Source organism: Rattus norvegicus, chromosome 7, assembly GCF_036323735.1.
Source record: "Rattus norvegicus strain BN/NHsdMcwi chromosome 7, GRCr8, whole genome shotgun sequence".
In the NCBI taxonomy this organism is placed as follows: domain Eukaryota; kingdom Metazoa; phylum Chordata; class Mammalia; order Rodentia; family Muridae; genus Rattus; species Rattus norvegicus.
In genome coordinates this window covers 35047520-35063043 of record NC_086025.1, presented here as the reverse complement: position 1 = coordinate 35063043, position 15524 = coordinate 35047520, and positions in this window count along the sequence as shown.

Genomic DNA, 15524 nt, shown 5'->3' with positions numbered 1-15524 from the left:
GACTTCATCATCCCCCAAAAAAGCTAGACTTTTTGACAAGGTCTTATGAATTGTAAGCTTACTTCGTTAATCAAAGTTGACATTAGAATTATATTTGTATTGACTATGAGTCACTGTTTTAAATCCAAAAATAACAGTTTTACTATCTGCCTAGCTACTATGATCGCAGCCGTTACCATGGTCAGTACAGTGTCGAATCTAGGCACTCATTGGCAAACAGGTCTTTGTTGTCTATGTTCTATGTCCAAGAAACTGCAACAGACAGTAAGAGCTTCTGGTCCATCAGTGCCCTTAGTCGTAGGAAGAGAGAAAGAAAAAGACAGCGATTTTCCTCCGAGCAGGAAGGTAGTGAGAATCAGTATTACATGCTGACTACAGACTTTCCTTAAAAAAAAAAAAAAAAAAAAAAAAAAAAAAAAAAAAAAAAAAAACCTTACATTTGAACACTGAAAAAGCCTTCCACTTTAAGGTTTCTTGTCTTATTCTGATGATAGGGATTCAGAAAATGATAAAAGCCACTTTCCCCTTTCCACATCAACTAAGAAGAAATGCCCTGTCTTGGCCAAATAAAGTGAGGTCAAAGGAAGATGGAAACACTGAGCAGGTCAGGAAATTTCTGGAATGCCAGGCTGTGGCCACTAACAGCAAGTTACGGCTTGTAAGGGCCTGTAGTGCTGAAATGCAATAAATTCTGATTATACCACAAGCATAATGCGGGTGATGCTCATAAATCTTGACAGGAATGTGAACCACACAGTTCACGGGGTATGCTGACTTTTAACTTTGTTTCTGATTGAATGGAAAGAATTTAGCCCTTGAGAGAGTGGTCTCTTGGTTCAAGGCCTGCTTGATGTCTGACCAGAGCCCCTCAATCCTCTACCTTTGGTCTTCTCTTCACTTACACCTGAGCTCACAATTTTGTTTTCTTCAAAGTAATACAATGCCCTTGGACTCACTATGTGCCTTTAATGATTTTTGCCTCTTGAACTATTTTATTGGCATTAGGCTTTCCATCTTTGACCAAGTTAAAAATTCATGCTTTGTGTATGAGAGGCAATAGATATTCAGAGAAATCAACTTCTGGATCAAATGACCTTCCAAACAGAGGAAGGCCTCTGGGAACCTGGAGCTTGATTTTGAAAGGATTTCTGCAGGAATTTCCAAATAGATTTTTTTCCATCATTTTTTTTTCTTTAATTTTTATGGAGTGACTCAGAATTTAAGACTATTTTCAACATGCATAATTACCATGTTATCTGTGGCAATTTACAATAAAAAAAATCAGCGAAAAATGTTCTTGCTCCCAAAATGGTATCATCGAATAACTTTTCTTACAAGGTTGATGTTCATAAAAGTTTTGCCAGTCTTTTAGAACTTCATGTGGAGCTCTAATTGGCCATGGGAGTCAGTGTTTCTTTTGCTCACGGTTGAAGATTGCACAATTGTCTTTCCTTATCCTGAGTACAAGAGATAGAAGTGTGGGCACAGTTTTCAAGCCTATGAACTGAACTATTTGCCCCCTTAATTAGCCATGGTAAAGAAAAATGAAAGGTAAATGCTAGCTTCATCTACCAGTTAACAACATTGTACTTAAAAAATTAAAGCAGAGAAATCTAAATGGCCTTTTGTTTAAATGAAAGAGTGACAGACTTGGCGAGACACCTCCTTCTGGTGCAGGAAAGACTTTCAATAAATCAAACACCTTTATCAAAACTTTCTCTTTATGAGTAAAATTAAAAAGAAGTGGATGCTGTCTGTTCTAGTATGAATCTTCAACCCTTGTCTCCAAGAAGCAGCCTTGTTTGGTTGGGGGAAGGACCTGAGGGTTACCTTTCTAGTGTTTGTCTCTATGACCTCAGCATAAATAGAAGAAATACAAAGAGAAATGTTCTACTCACCATAGAATACACAGCAGTGATGGTCTCAAAGTAGTTTCTGTCAAACTGACAATCCTCCAAGAAGACTGGGAGTAATGCAAGAGCAGACCTGCAAACTGGCAGTCGTAAATTGACCATCATTCCATGAGCAGGTTGAGGTATGACTTCATCCCTTTATGAATTGTAGTCTGAAAAGAAGCAGATTTCCAACAAGAAAATACAAATGATGCCATGAAAAGTTAGTAAAAACTTCAATTATCAAAGTAAATCATGTTCATGATTAAAAAAAATTTAACTTGTTTTTCCTAGTAATAACCATTGTTAATCATTACTGCGGAATCATTACTACTGTCATTCTCTTTCTCTGAATCCACAGCCCATATTCATATTCATCTCCCTGAACTGTTGTATAAATATGTAATATTCCATGAGTTACACTTTTCAGATTACAATATATCTTTAACATCTTTCCATGTATATGCATTACCCATTTTTCAAAATTATTATAACCCATCTGTCTTAGTTAGGGTCTTCTTGCTGTGAACAGACACCATGACCAATGTAAGTTTTATAAAGAACAACATTTAATTGGGTGTGGCTTACAGGTTTAGAGGTTCAGTTCATTATCATCATGGCAGGGGAACATGGCAGCATCCAGGCAGACATGGTGCAGGAGGAGCTGAGTTCTAAACCTTCATCTGAAAGAAGCCAGAAACAGACTGAGCATCCTTAGGCAGCTAGGGGGAGGGTCTCCAAGACCACCCCCACAGTGACACACTTCCTCCAACAAGGCCACATCTTCTAATAGTGCTACTCCCTGGTCAAACATATGCAAACCATCACAGCATCACATTATCCTTCATAATTCTTGAGTATCTTACCAACAGCATTAGCATTAACTTCCATTTGTGTGTGTGTGTGTGTGTGTGTGTGTGTGTGTTTGTGACAGAGAAAGAGAGAAAGAGAGAGAGGGAGAGAGAGAGAGAGAGAGAGAAGAAACTTAAAGAGATCCATTGTACACTGAAGAAGAAAACAAGAAGTGACTCCAGTCAACAGAAACCTATGACAGTCTGTGGTAAAAAAATAAAATAAAATAAAATAAAATTAAGACATATTGGTATATTTTACGCTTGAAGGCAGGGAATTTGAAAGGAGCCCTAGAAAGAAGGTATTATTTGAGATACATTTTGAAGAATGAGTAATGTTGCTATAAAGAATGAGGAAAATAAGCATCGCCATGGGCAACTGCCCAAAAATGAATAATGGCATCTACTTTGACACAATGCTTGATAAGTGATGCTTGGTGAAGGGCTGGGAACGGAATAGATCAGTGAGCTAAACTGTAGAAAACAAAGTTAGAGAAATGGATCTTAGGGAATTCAATTAGCTGTCTAGTCTGCACATAGAGCATTAAAGAGGTCAATTCTGGCTGAAAAGTTTCCATTTTCAAATGTGGATGGTGACTTTCAGTGACCCATGCCTATCTCCCAGGGCATAGGATCTAACATATGTCTACATTCCTTGTAACAGTGTGGTTGGCTGGGACTGGGACCTAGTGCTATGCTGCTAAACATTGTCAGACTTTCTGCAACAGAGACTTAACCACTCCTGAAAGTGTCAATATTGCCAGGACTGTGAAATGCAAATGAGGAACAAACTTATTAGATTTTGTACACTCTCCATAAACAAGCAAAAAGTTCAACATGAAAATATTTATATAATTATGTAAAACGAGTCCAATAACTCATATGGTTTGATGTGCTATTTCACTTTACTTATTAATCATATGATTCATAATTCTCTTCCCAATATGCGGTTAATATTTTATTGCATGATTAAATATTAACTATATTATTTAGAGTCAGGAAACACTTCACTGCTGATGAAATCTCACTTTAACTCCCCGAGAATTGGCTTCAATATTGTCTGCCCACTGCTGCAGCTGACACAGTGCCTTTACATGGAACATGTGTGCAAATGGAACGCACCTAGTGTTATCCACACCTGTTACAGCATGATATTCATTTTCCCATCCAACTGTTAAACTTCTAGGTGTGTATGTTGAAATTTGAGAAGCACATTTCCATCTTCAGAGATGTCATCTATTTACACCTTTTCCAGAAGGTGTTGCTTCCTTATTCTAATAACAAGTGGCTTCTAAATCTAATACTATTGTGAGCTTAGAAGGCAATTCTTTTTTTTTTAAAGTGTTTATTCACATTACATCCTAATATCAGTCCTACTGTGAAGTGGAAACTTCTAGTTTTTTTTTTTTTTTTTTGGAAATTAGTTATGTCAAATGATGAAAGGTGAAAGGATGTTTTGTGAAAGCAAATACATAAAGGACACTTGATAAAGAAGTATAAATATAATCCCACACATAGTGGGAGACAAGTTCTGAGCTCTGAACATTGGTTTGCTTTGCTCCACCTTGCTGTTCACTAATGACATACATGTATGTATTGGTTTGCCTTACATAGCATTGTTGAGCTCAACTTGTCATAACACCACCATTGAGAGAAACTTGGCCAAGAGCTGCTTTTGAGGTTCCTCAGCAGCTTGCTGTTTCTGGGGCTAGAAAGTCAGGCAGTTTCTTCTGGATTGAACTACAGTTGTTGGTTTGTACCTAGTGTCTGATTGCTGAAAGGAGTGGACTGTAGCTACTGGTTCATGCCTGGTATCTGCCTATCTAGAGGACTGGTCTTTAGCTGCTGGACTGTATTTGGTGTTTGCTACATGACTGAACTGCTGCCAAAGAAGATCAAGCTCGCCCCCAAAGGACTATTGCTGAACAGGTCTACTTCCCCCATATCCTAACTTTTCTACTAACTCTGCTGGGTGGTGGGCTAGAGGAAAGCTTGAACCCTTATTAAAAGTAGGTGGCAAAAAATTTATGCCTTTACCTGCAACTCCTTCCTGTACCCCATTCATACAGTTTTTTCCCCCGCTCCTACCTCTCCTTCTCCTCTAAGAGTGGGAGACCCTCTCTGGGTATTATCCTTACCCCCTACATAAACACACACACACACACACACACACACACACACTCCCATATATCAAGCAGGAATAGGCCCATTTTCTCCTACTGAGACCAGACAAGGCAATAGTTAGGGAAATAGGATCCACAGGCAGGTAGGCAACAGATTTGGGGACAGCTCCCATCCAGTTATTGGGGAACTCAGATAAAGATCAAGCTGTATATATGTAACATGTGTGCAGGGGCCTGGGTCCAGCCCATGCTCATTCTTTGATTGGTGATTCAGTCTCTGTGGGCACCCAAAGATCCAGGTAAGTTGTTTCTCTTGGTTTTCCTGTGAAGTCCTTGTCCATTTTGGGTCCCTCAGCCCTCCTCCAACTTTTCCATGAGGCTTCCCAAGCTGCATCTAATGTTTGGCTGTGGGTCTCTGCATTTCTTTCGATTGGCTGCTTGGGTAGAGATGCTCAGAGGACAGTTAACAGAGTGTGTCAAGGATTAATAATGTCAAGGATTGGTTCTTGCCCATGGGATAGGTCTCAGTTTGGCCCAGTCATTTGTTAGCAATTCCCTCAATCTCTGTTCTATCTTTGTCCCAGTACATCTTGCAAACAGGACATATTTGGCTCAAAGGTTTTATGTGTAGGTTGCATTCCTTATTCCTCTACTGGGAGCCCTGCATGGCTACAAGATCCATGTCTCCACTGTTAGGATTCTCAGCTAATAGATACCCTGGTGTATCCCCACATTCCAGGTCTCTGGCAAGTCCAAGATATCCCGCCCCACACACTGATTTCCATTCTCTGTTCTCTACTCTCCCTATCCTTGATTTCTTCCCCTCCCCAACCCTCCCTTCTTTCCTTTCCCACTCAGTTTCTTCCCTCCATCTACCTCTGATACCTATTTTCTTTCTCCTCCTGAGGAAGATTCAAATGTCCTCTCTTGGGCCTTTCATATTGACTTATTTGGGTCTTTGGATTATATCTTGGTTATCCTATAATTTATAGCTATTATTCGCCTATAAATGAGAACATACCATGCATATCCTTTCACGTCAAGGTTACCTTACTCAGGATATTTTCTAGCTCCATCTATTTGCCTGAAAAATTCACGCTGTCCTTGTTTTTAATAGTTCAGTATTATTCCATTGTGTAAATGAACCACATTTTCCTTATCCATTCTTCAGTTATAGGACATCTAGGTTGATTCCATTTTCTGGCTATCATGAATAAAAATGCTATGAGCATAGTTGAGCAAGTTTCCTTAGAGATGATAGCGCATCTTTAGAGTATATGCCCGGGAGTGGGATAGTTAGGTCTTGAGGTAGATCTGTTCTCAAATTTCTGTGTCAACGAGGGGGCTAGGGTACCTGGAAGAGAATGGGGGAGAAGAGACGCAAAAAAGGACGCCAAGACAAGAGTCTAATCAAGGAGACAATTTTATTTTTCCCAAGGCTGAATTTATACCATAACAGGGGTAACAGTGGAAGGGGGGAAGTAAGAAACATTAACGCAGGCCAAGGATACAGTATTTATGTGGTCAGCTGATGTCAACAGGATGTCAGAAAGGTCATGGGTTTGTCATATCTATTGGTCAGCAGGATGTTGGTTTCTCAGAAAGGTTACAGGTCATCACATTGGGTATCTTGATGTCAGATGTATTTCTCAGCAAGGTCACAACTTTATCATATCATTATTCATCCTGACCACCAGATTTGTATTAGTCTTCTGCAGTTGGCTGGGGATTTTCCATGAACCCAGTCATATTAACTCTAATCATAATAATAACATCAATAATGGAGGGTTTCAAGGGCATTGCTCCCAACATTTCTGAGAAGCTACTAAATTGATTTCCACGGTATTACAAGTTTGCACTTCCAGCAGCAGTGGAGGAGTGTCCCCTTTGCTTCACACCCTCACCAGCATTTGCTGTCCCTAGAATCTTTGATCTTAACCATGCTGATGGGTTCAAGATAGAATCTCAGATTCATTTTGATTTTCATTTCCCTAATGACTAAAGATGGTGTGCATTTCTTTAAGTGTTTCTAGGGCATTTGAGATTCCTCTGTTGAGACTTCTCTGAATTCTTTGTACTCCATTTTCATTGTTTTGTTTTGTGGGGCGGCGGGGTTGTTTGTATCTTAACTTCTTTATATATTTTGGATATCAGCCCTCTGTCAGATATAGGGCTGGCGAAGAACTTTCCCAATCTGTAGGCTGTCACTTTCTCCTTTTGATGTCCTTTCACCAACAGGAGCATTTTGGTTTTGTGACATGAAGTCTCATGTTTAATTGTTGATCTTAGTACCAGAGGCATTGGCGTTCTGTTCAGGAAGTTGTCTCCTGAACTGATGAGTGCAAAGCTGATCTCCATTTTCTGTTCTATCACAGTTAGTATATCTGGTTTTATGTTTAGTTCTTTGAACCAATTAGATTTGAGTTTTGTGTAGAGTGATAGTTATGGATCTATTTGCATTGTTTTACATGTAGATAACAAGCTAGAGCAACATCATTTGTTGAGGATGCTTTCTTCTTTCCCATTGCATGGTTTTGTCTTCTATGTAAAAAAAAAAATCAGGTGTCCATAGGTGTGTTCAAGGTCTTTGATTGGAATCCATTGATCAACCTGTCTGTTCTTATACTAATACTGTGCAGATTTTATTGCTATTGCTCTCCAGTACAGCTTGAAGTCAAGGATGGTGCTTTCTCCAGAAGATTGTTGTGGATTGTTTTGCTATTCTGGGTGTTTTGTTTTCCATATGAAAAGTAGTCCTATTTATATCAAAAAAGTCTCTTTTAATGTCACTTTATATTTTTAAAATTCCTAGGTATGAAATATCCCATAAACTTTTGTATTGCATAGGAAAACATTAATAATAATCTCAACCTTGCTACACAGTGTTTTTTAAAAATCTGTCATTTTAAAGAAAGAATGAATGTCTACTACATACATTTTTAAATTTTCCAGTGGCAAAGTATTTAAGGGGCATAGGTCTAGGCTTGTGGGTCCTGTGTCCACTCTGACATAGGGCATGGTCACTTGGGAAGACAGGACTCAGGGAGTTTGACTGCAGTTATCCTGTGCTGCGCTGTGCAGGTGCTAGGTCTTAAGGAAGCACTGAGGCACTGCTCCGGGTGGGAAAGCACAGTCTAAGGCATGGGACAGCAGGAGCTGCTTCAGCAGTCTGTCAGCCTGCAATTAGGCTGGGGACATCTGATTCTCAGGCTCTTGGGCATCCAGGTGCTGTTGGAAGCTGGAGAAGCACTGAGAATGGAGACTGAGCCCACGTGCTGGGTCTAGCCTTGGGTCATGGGGTAAGGAGCAGAGCTCTGGCTGGTCCCACAGTGATAGTCCTTTGCTTGATGTCTGCCAGTCTTGGTTCTGGTTGTGGCTGGGAGTACAGAGAGGCCCTCTACAGGAGATTAAATGGTGAAGGCCTTCTCCATGGCTCCCTGTGGTGGAGCCCCAATTAAAAGAGCCAGTGCATGGTTCCAAATAATTTATGGTCACAGCAGAAAGTGGATGTGTAAAACCATACTTCACTTCTCAGGGTGGCATGAGATCATCTTTTGTAGAGAGGAATCTCTGGGAAGAGACGCTTATTGGCTATGCCCTCCAGGCCTCTAGGTACTTCATTAGCATGGAGATCTTTGTCTTGAGTCTACTTGACCATAGGTCATATCTTTTTTCCTATTGTTTTGGTCTGAGATGTTAGGGATGTCTCATCTACATGTGGAGGGGGCTTGAGGCATTGCATTTATGTGACTGGTAGCCACTAATCTATGGTGAGTTGGAGCTACAGCTAGAGACAGGGGCCTGGTGTCCTGGAGCAGGCAAAGCTACTACCATCCCTACAGAATCTCCAGGGCTTCAAAGCCTTTAGCTCAACAGAGGACCAGGCTATCTCTCATGATCCACTGACCCCCATATGGGGATGTGTAGCTGTACCACTGGCACTACCTTTCCAACTGGGAAGCCAGCAAGTCTGATCATGGGTGACTTTGAGATTTTGTTACGGGAAACCCATATTAAAATGTGTGATATTCTAAGTGTTTTTAGATGAACATAAGCATTTGCATGTTTTGTTTTGGAATTCTAATGAATCGCTATGTACCCTCTTTGGAGAGTCTGCAGTGGAAAACTGTAGGTCGTGGAAGATTTCAGTGATGGAGAGACATGTGATTAGGATGATGTTTTAAGGAGCAGAACGGGTGTCTGTTCTTAAAGCCAGCTATAATATGGCTGTTATGGGAGACATAGTAAGGTTAGGAGAATGAGAGAACATCAATATGGACAAATTAAGTGATAAAACCAAGATAGGCATATGTTTTAATTTGTCAGACTTTATGGATATTAACTCCACAATTGTGTAACAATGGGGGTTAAATTAATAAGAGGAGTTGAAATGGGTATGGGGGAGGAAGAGTAAATCAGTGGAAGAGAAAAGAGAGGAGAGAGACATGAATCAGACATGTTTACAAAGATACAACTTAGAGGGAAATAACACATAAAATGAACAAGAAAAATAAACACAGATTAAGGTCTTGCTGTGTTGAGGGTGGGAATAGTTTTATACAGTTTTTTTCTTGATTCCTATGATACCCAAGAATTTCTCAGTTCCCATCTGGATTTCAAGTCAGCATTGATGAAATACTCTTTGACTAAGAAAGCATTTTAGAAACAGAAAGCTTATCAATATGTTCTACTTTCTCTCGACTAGTCATTGGGTAACACTATGGTTGATAATGTCAATTAATACTGTGGAAAAATGTAAAGGAACTTTCATTCACACAGAAAAATAGTTTATCTGGGAAACAAGAATATGTATTTCTCCCATTGGTATTCTTCATAATCAAAAGGTTGAATATTGGGGGTTGGGGACTTAGCTCAGTGGTAGAGCGCTTGCCTAGCAAGGGCAAGGCCCTGGGTTCGGTCCCCAGCTCCGAAAAAAAAAGAACAACAAAAAAAAAGGTTGAATATTAATTTCAACTCCTACCATCATTATAAATTCCTTTCACATAGCAGGCAATGCACACAGCCATCCCTCCACAGCTCAATGACAGTCCTTGAATCATGGTCCCTTAGAGGATTTCCTTCTACTCAACCAAGCTATACTATAATTTTTTTTAAAATGTCATCTTGACCCGTTTCTGAGGCTTTGTGTAGAAGAAAGTCAATTCTTCTGCTGAGAACAGCTAATCTAGACCATGCTCTAAACCTCCCCTATTGTTCCAAATCTTCAAATCAACCTCTCTAATTTCCCAGGACCAGGCAGCCATTAACCAAGACATTAATAGTTAATTTCAGGTTTCATTTGACTGAGTTTAAGGGAGAAATGCTGAACACTGTTTCTGGGTGTGTCTATGAGGACATTTCCAGAAGAGGTTAGTGTTTAAATTGGAAGAGCAAGAACATCTGTACTTGCCAATGTGGGTGGCATTATACAACTTGCTTCTCTCTAAAGCTGTTTTCAATGGCAGAAAAAAGCCATTTCTTCTCTAGCTCCAGAGTATGAAGTTCTCTTCTCTTGCCCCTGAATCCAAGAATTCCAGATAGTTAGGCTTTTAAGCACTGAGATTACACTCATAGGACTCTCCCTTGCTTGAATTGCAGGTTTTTGTCATGAGTCCTACAGCTACTCTGTCAGTTTACCATGTTCTTAGACTTTCCAACTGGGCCTGAAGAATGATTTGCTCATAAGTCTATATCCAGCAGATAGAAGCTTGTGAAGATTCTGTGTATCTATGATCGCATAATTGATTCTCATATTAAATATCTTAAAGAACCATCTCTGTTTATATCACCTATTGGTTCTGTTTCTCTGGAAACCATAATGCATTGGACTGCTCAAATTCTGTAGCTCCCATTAGAAGTAGAAAAAATTTTAAACTGATTCAGTCTGCCTCCTCATTGCTTCCTGTGGAAAACACAACAAAGGAGCTTGAGTTCTGTTTCTTGTTTTTTTTTTCCCTTTGCCTTGGTCATAGTAGTCCATGTCCTCAGTTTCCCTCTCTTCCCTTGCCTTTTGGTTAACTTTGAAATATAACACTGGTGAGGTAAATTGGAAAGTCTTTAGGCATTAAAGTATAGCAAATTCTACATTTTACTGATATCATTGGGCACTATTCTAGGTGATAGCATAGGGAAATAGCAACTGACTATGTTCTTTTAAATGTATGTAATCCATTTGAAAGCTAGTGACTTAGGACATTTGTCATTATAGTCAAGATTGTCTTTTTAAGAGTGGTATTAATAAATGTAAAAATTATCCTTTCTCTTTTATCCCTTAACTATTCTCACCTGGAATGGACAATGCAGATGATGTAGGCCTGCCTGGTCATTTTTCAGTGACAATGTAACTAGTTATTCTTTCAGCCACCTCTCTTGCTAGCTGCTCATAGCACGTCCCAGTTCAAGGCTCCCCTCTGTCAACCAGTCTCACCTCCAGAAACAGTCTAACCTGAGGTCATTCCTATTTTGGGGGATAATTTGCCTGTAAGAACTCTTCAGCACAGGATATGGCAACAGGTTTCTCCCTATGAACCATCTCTGAGGTGTATTCCTTACTATAGAATTCCCAGGAAGGTGGGTCAAAATGTCAGTGGCAAGGCTGAGCATCAATGCTTCTGCCTCTGGCAGTGCTGCTTGCCTGACACATTTATTCCCAGGCTTGGTTACTCGGTCCTCCCAAGTGAACTCTGACATGCAGAGTTCATCTGCCTCAGAGACTCACTGTCCGTTCCCGAGGAAAACAAATTTAAGACACATGATCTAGAGAGAAACACAATTATTTGCAAATGTGATATTAACAATGAAAAGTTGCTTGCCCCAAATTACTGACTTGTTTTTACAGATTATATTTCACAAAGCTTATAAATAAATAATTGACATTATTTGGACAGTATGAATAGAATACATATTTCATTTGCCACATTTTCCCAATTGTGTTGGCATTTTATAAAAAAATTTACAACAATTAGAAATAACCTCAAGAGAAGAACAACTTTTTTGTTGTTACTGCGGAGACGAAGTCCTGATGTGTAGCCTGGCCTTGAACTCGAGTCTCCTGCCTCCTGAATACTGGAATTACTAGCTTCACCACTGAACCTATCTCAAGAATATTAATCTATATGAAATTTGAAAATAAATAATGCAACTTACACGTTGAAAGCAAACCAACTACAATGCTTACAAAGAGTTTATTAGGGATACTGAATGGAAAAGAAAAACCATAGAAATATATTTAGCTGTCCACAAAACCACGTATTACTATGCAGTTCTTTTCATGGTATTATCTAATACCGTGTCAGCTTCCTTATGGCTATTTTAATCATCCTAAATATGTCTTATTTCCTAGTGGAAATCACATACATGAAGAGATTTTTCTATCTGCAAAGTTTCTCTTTACTGCTTAGGTGTTCAATGTTACTGTGATTCTGATGAGACAGACCCACAGGAAAATCCCCTCCTCATGCTGAAAAATTTAGAGGATGTTTATTTTGGGCTCATTGAGACTCCAAAATCACCAAAAGGCTGTTTTCCCTTCATTTAGATTTGCTCTCAATAAAGGACCGCAGCCGTATTGGGAAATGAACAAGAAAAGTTGATGAAGGGGTCTGGGAAAGTCCCTGTTTTTGCGTTGTTTTATTAGTAAGAGATGATTAATTGGATAAAATACCTTCCAGTGTTTCTGACATAAAATAAGCAGGTAGAAAGTAAAAACAAACATCTTTAACTTGTTTTTTCTTTTTCTTTTAATTTTTTTAAACAAAACTTGATCTTAGTTGAGAAATTAAGTGGTTCAGGTTAATTATTCTATGGTTACCATATTGTTTGCTTAAGTTGAAGCAGCTGTGGCAATCTTTTGGCAGAGACTAGAATATGGTGGGTTCAAGACCACCTTAGCTTAAGCTTACATTGCCCTCATGATTAGAGTACTCTATGTAAAAGCTAAATAGGCAAAGGAACTCACTGAGACAGCATGCCAGTCAATGGGCTGAAACATGTGATAAATTACCTTATTTCTAGCTTGAAACTTCACTGTAATTTAGGGTGTATGAAACAGGTGACATTTTGAAGTTTCTTTTTGTTTTAAGATCTAGGGTGTCTTAGTCAGGGTTTCTATTCCTGCACACACATCATGACCAAGAAGCAAGTTGGGGAGGAAAGGGTTTATTCAGCTTACACTTTCACATTGCTGTTCATCACCAAAGGAAGTCAGGACTGGAACTCAAGCAGGGCAAGAAGCAGGAGCTGATGCAGAGGCCATGGAGGGATGTCACTTACTGGCTTGCTTCCCTTGGCTTGCTCAGCTTGCTTTCTTATAGAACTCAAGACCACCAGCCCAGGGATGGTACCACCCACCTTGATCACTAATTGAGAAAATGCCTTACAGCTGGATCTCATGGAGGCATTTCCTCAAGGGAGGCTCCTTTCTCTGTGATAACTCCAGCTGTGTCAAGTTGACACACAAAACCAACCAGTACTTATGGGAATACAAGCAGCGAGATATCTGACTCTTGACATAGAGGTAGGACAAATTATTGATGATCATAATCAAGTTTGTTGTCGGACTTCCTTTATGAGTCCTGCTTTCCTGTGATGAAGTTTTTTTACTGATGCCTTGTTCTGCTGCTTTGAAAGATGACCTCTGGATGGACAAGTGTGTAACTTCCCCTTTGACTTTTACCCATAATTTCAATCTCATGAGATACTCAGCAGATCCATAAACCATGCTTGTTAAAATTTATGCTTCCAGATTGGATCTAGGCTTATAATTCAACACTGTCACCATAACCTTTGACAAGTGTGTTAAGTTAGCTAACCTCGAGCGTCCATTACCCACAAGTGAGAATAACTATTTCCTATAACTCACAGTGCTCCTGTGAAGAGGGAGGTGTGAGATCATGTAGGAAACATGCTTACTCACTGTCAAATGTGATGGTTTGAATATGAAATATCCCTCCATGGACTCTTGCGTTTGAATTCTTGCTCTCCAAATGGTCTTACTGTTTTGGAAAAATATTATATCTTCTAGGGGGTGGAATCCTACCAGATTTTCTTCAATGGAACCAGGTTTGAGAATCTGAAGCCTCATCTTGCTTGATATTCTTTCTCTGCCTGAGTATGGATGCAGTGGGATAAGCCAGCATCTTGCTCCAGCCACTGTGACTGTGAACCTGTTGTTCCTATGTCTTACTTGCTAGGATGAGTCTCTCACTGCAAGCTTGTAAGGCAGGACAACACCTTTTTCCCTTTAAGGAATTTTGCTGTTAGGAAAAAAATTAAATCACACTGACAAAAAATAAATTCATATGTCTACTATGGTTTACTTAATCTGCCTTGAATTTGGGGGCATTTGGCAATGGGCTCAGCATCCTCACTTTTTATGCCTTGACTAGGAGAATCAGGCATATACAAAAGGAGTAGAGAGAGGTAAACAGAGAAATCCTGTTGTTTATTACAAAGGACCGATTGAAAGGCACTTATGCAGCAAAATAAACCCCAGGGTCAGACTCATAAACAAAACAAAACAAATAAACAAACAAATAAAAAATCCAAACAAACAACTAACCAACCAACCAAACAAACAAAAAACCAGGCTTATCAACCTGTACTGTCACCATCCTATGGTCTCATCAATGAGACTGGATACTGTCCATTGAGGCCACTACCACAGAGAAAGAGGTATCTTAGTTCCTCTCGGTTTATACCTCAAAATTATCCTTCTTTGACCAAAAAAAAAAAAAAAAAACCACAAAATCCTTTTGTAAGAAGGAAACACCAGACTTTAGAAGAAGCACTGTCAGAAAAGTTAGTAAATAAATATGAACTGACAGTGAATTTTTCTTTACATAATCCAGGGCATGAAAAATATGCAGGGATTATTTATTTTCTATCTTCCTTTTCTAAAATGAATATTAATTTTATTGAGCTCAAAGAAAATAATATATGGAGAAATTTTGCATATCTATATGTATACAAAGAGCTAAGGAAAAATCGAACTGTGAAAGAAGGCAGTTCTCGACATACTGAAAGGATGTAGGATTATGAATTCATTGCAATATTTTGACTGGAATAATGATTTATAGCAATGAACATGAGACAGTGTGACTAAAAATCATGTGTCCTTAATTTCTGGTGATTTATCTAGATAGAGAAATTGTAATATGATTCGAACTAAAGAAGTGAATTGTATTATGTATTCATTTGCAAAATATGAATTTTATTGATGAGTATGATATTACTAGGTGCTGTAACTCCACCTGATTCCCAGCATATAGCTGAGGAACTGAAGTGTATGTTTATTATTTTGTGACATTCATGGATTGTCTTTCTCATACTTCTCTGTTTTCCATAAATCATAGTGCTGTTTCTATATTCCTTATCATCTGTACTTCCAGATAAGGAATATGTAAACAATAGGAATGATATTTTAAACTGTTCTAACATTTTGATCTTGTAGCAATAATAGAATTTAAGAGCCAAGGATACATATGAAAACACAAAAGATTATTTATAAAAACTGGTGAACACTATTGCTGCCTATGGGGGACCAGAACAGCAAGTATGCATGTCCATATACCAAAGTGGCTCATGTGCCAAAGTGGCTGGCAGAAATCTCACAAGGTCCCATCCCTAGCTGAAAAGCTATATCTAGTCAGTGACTGTTG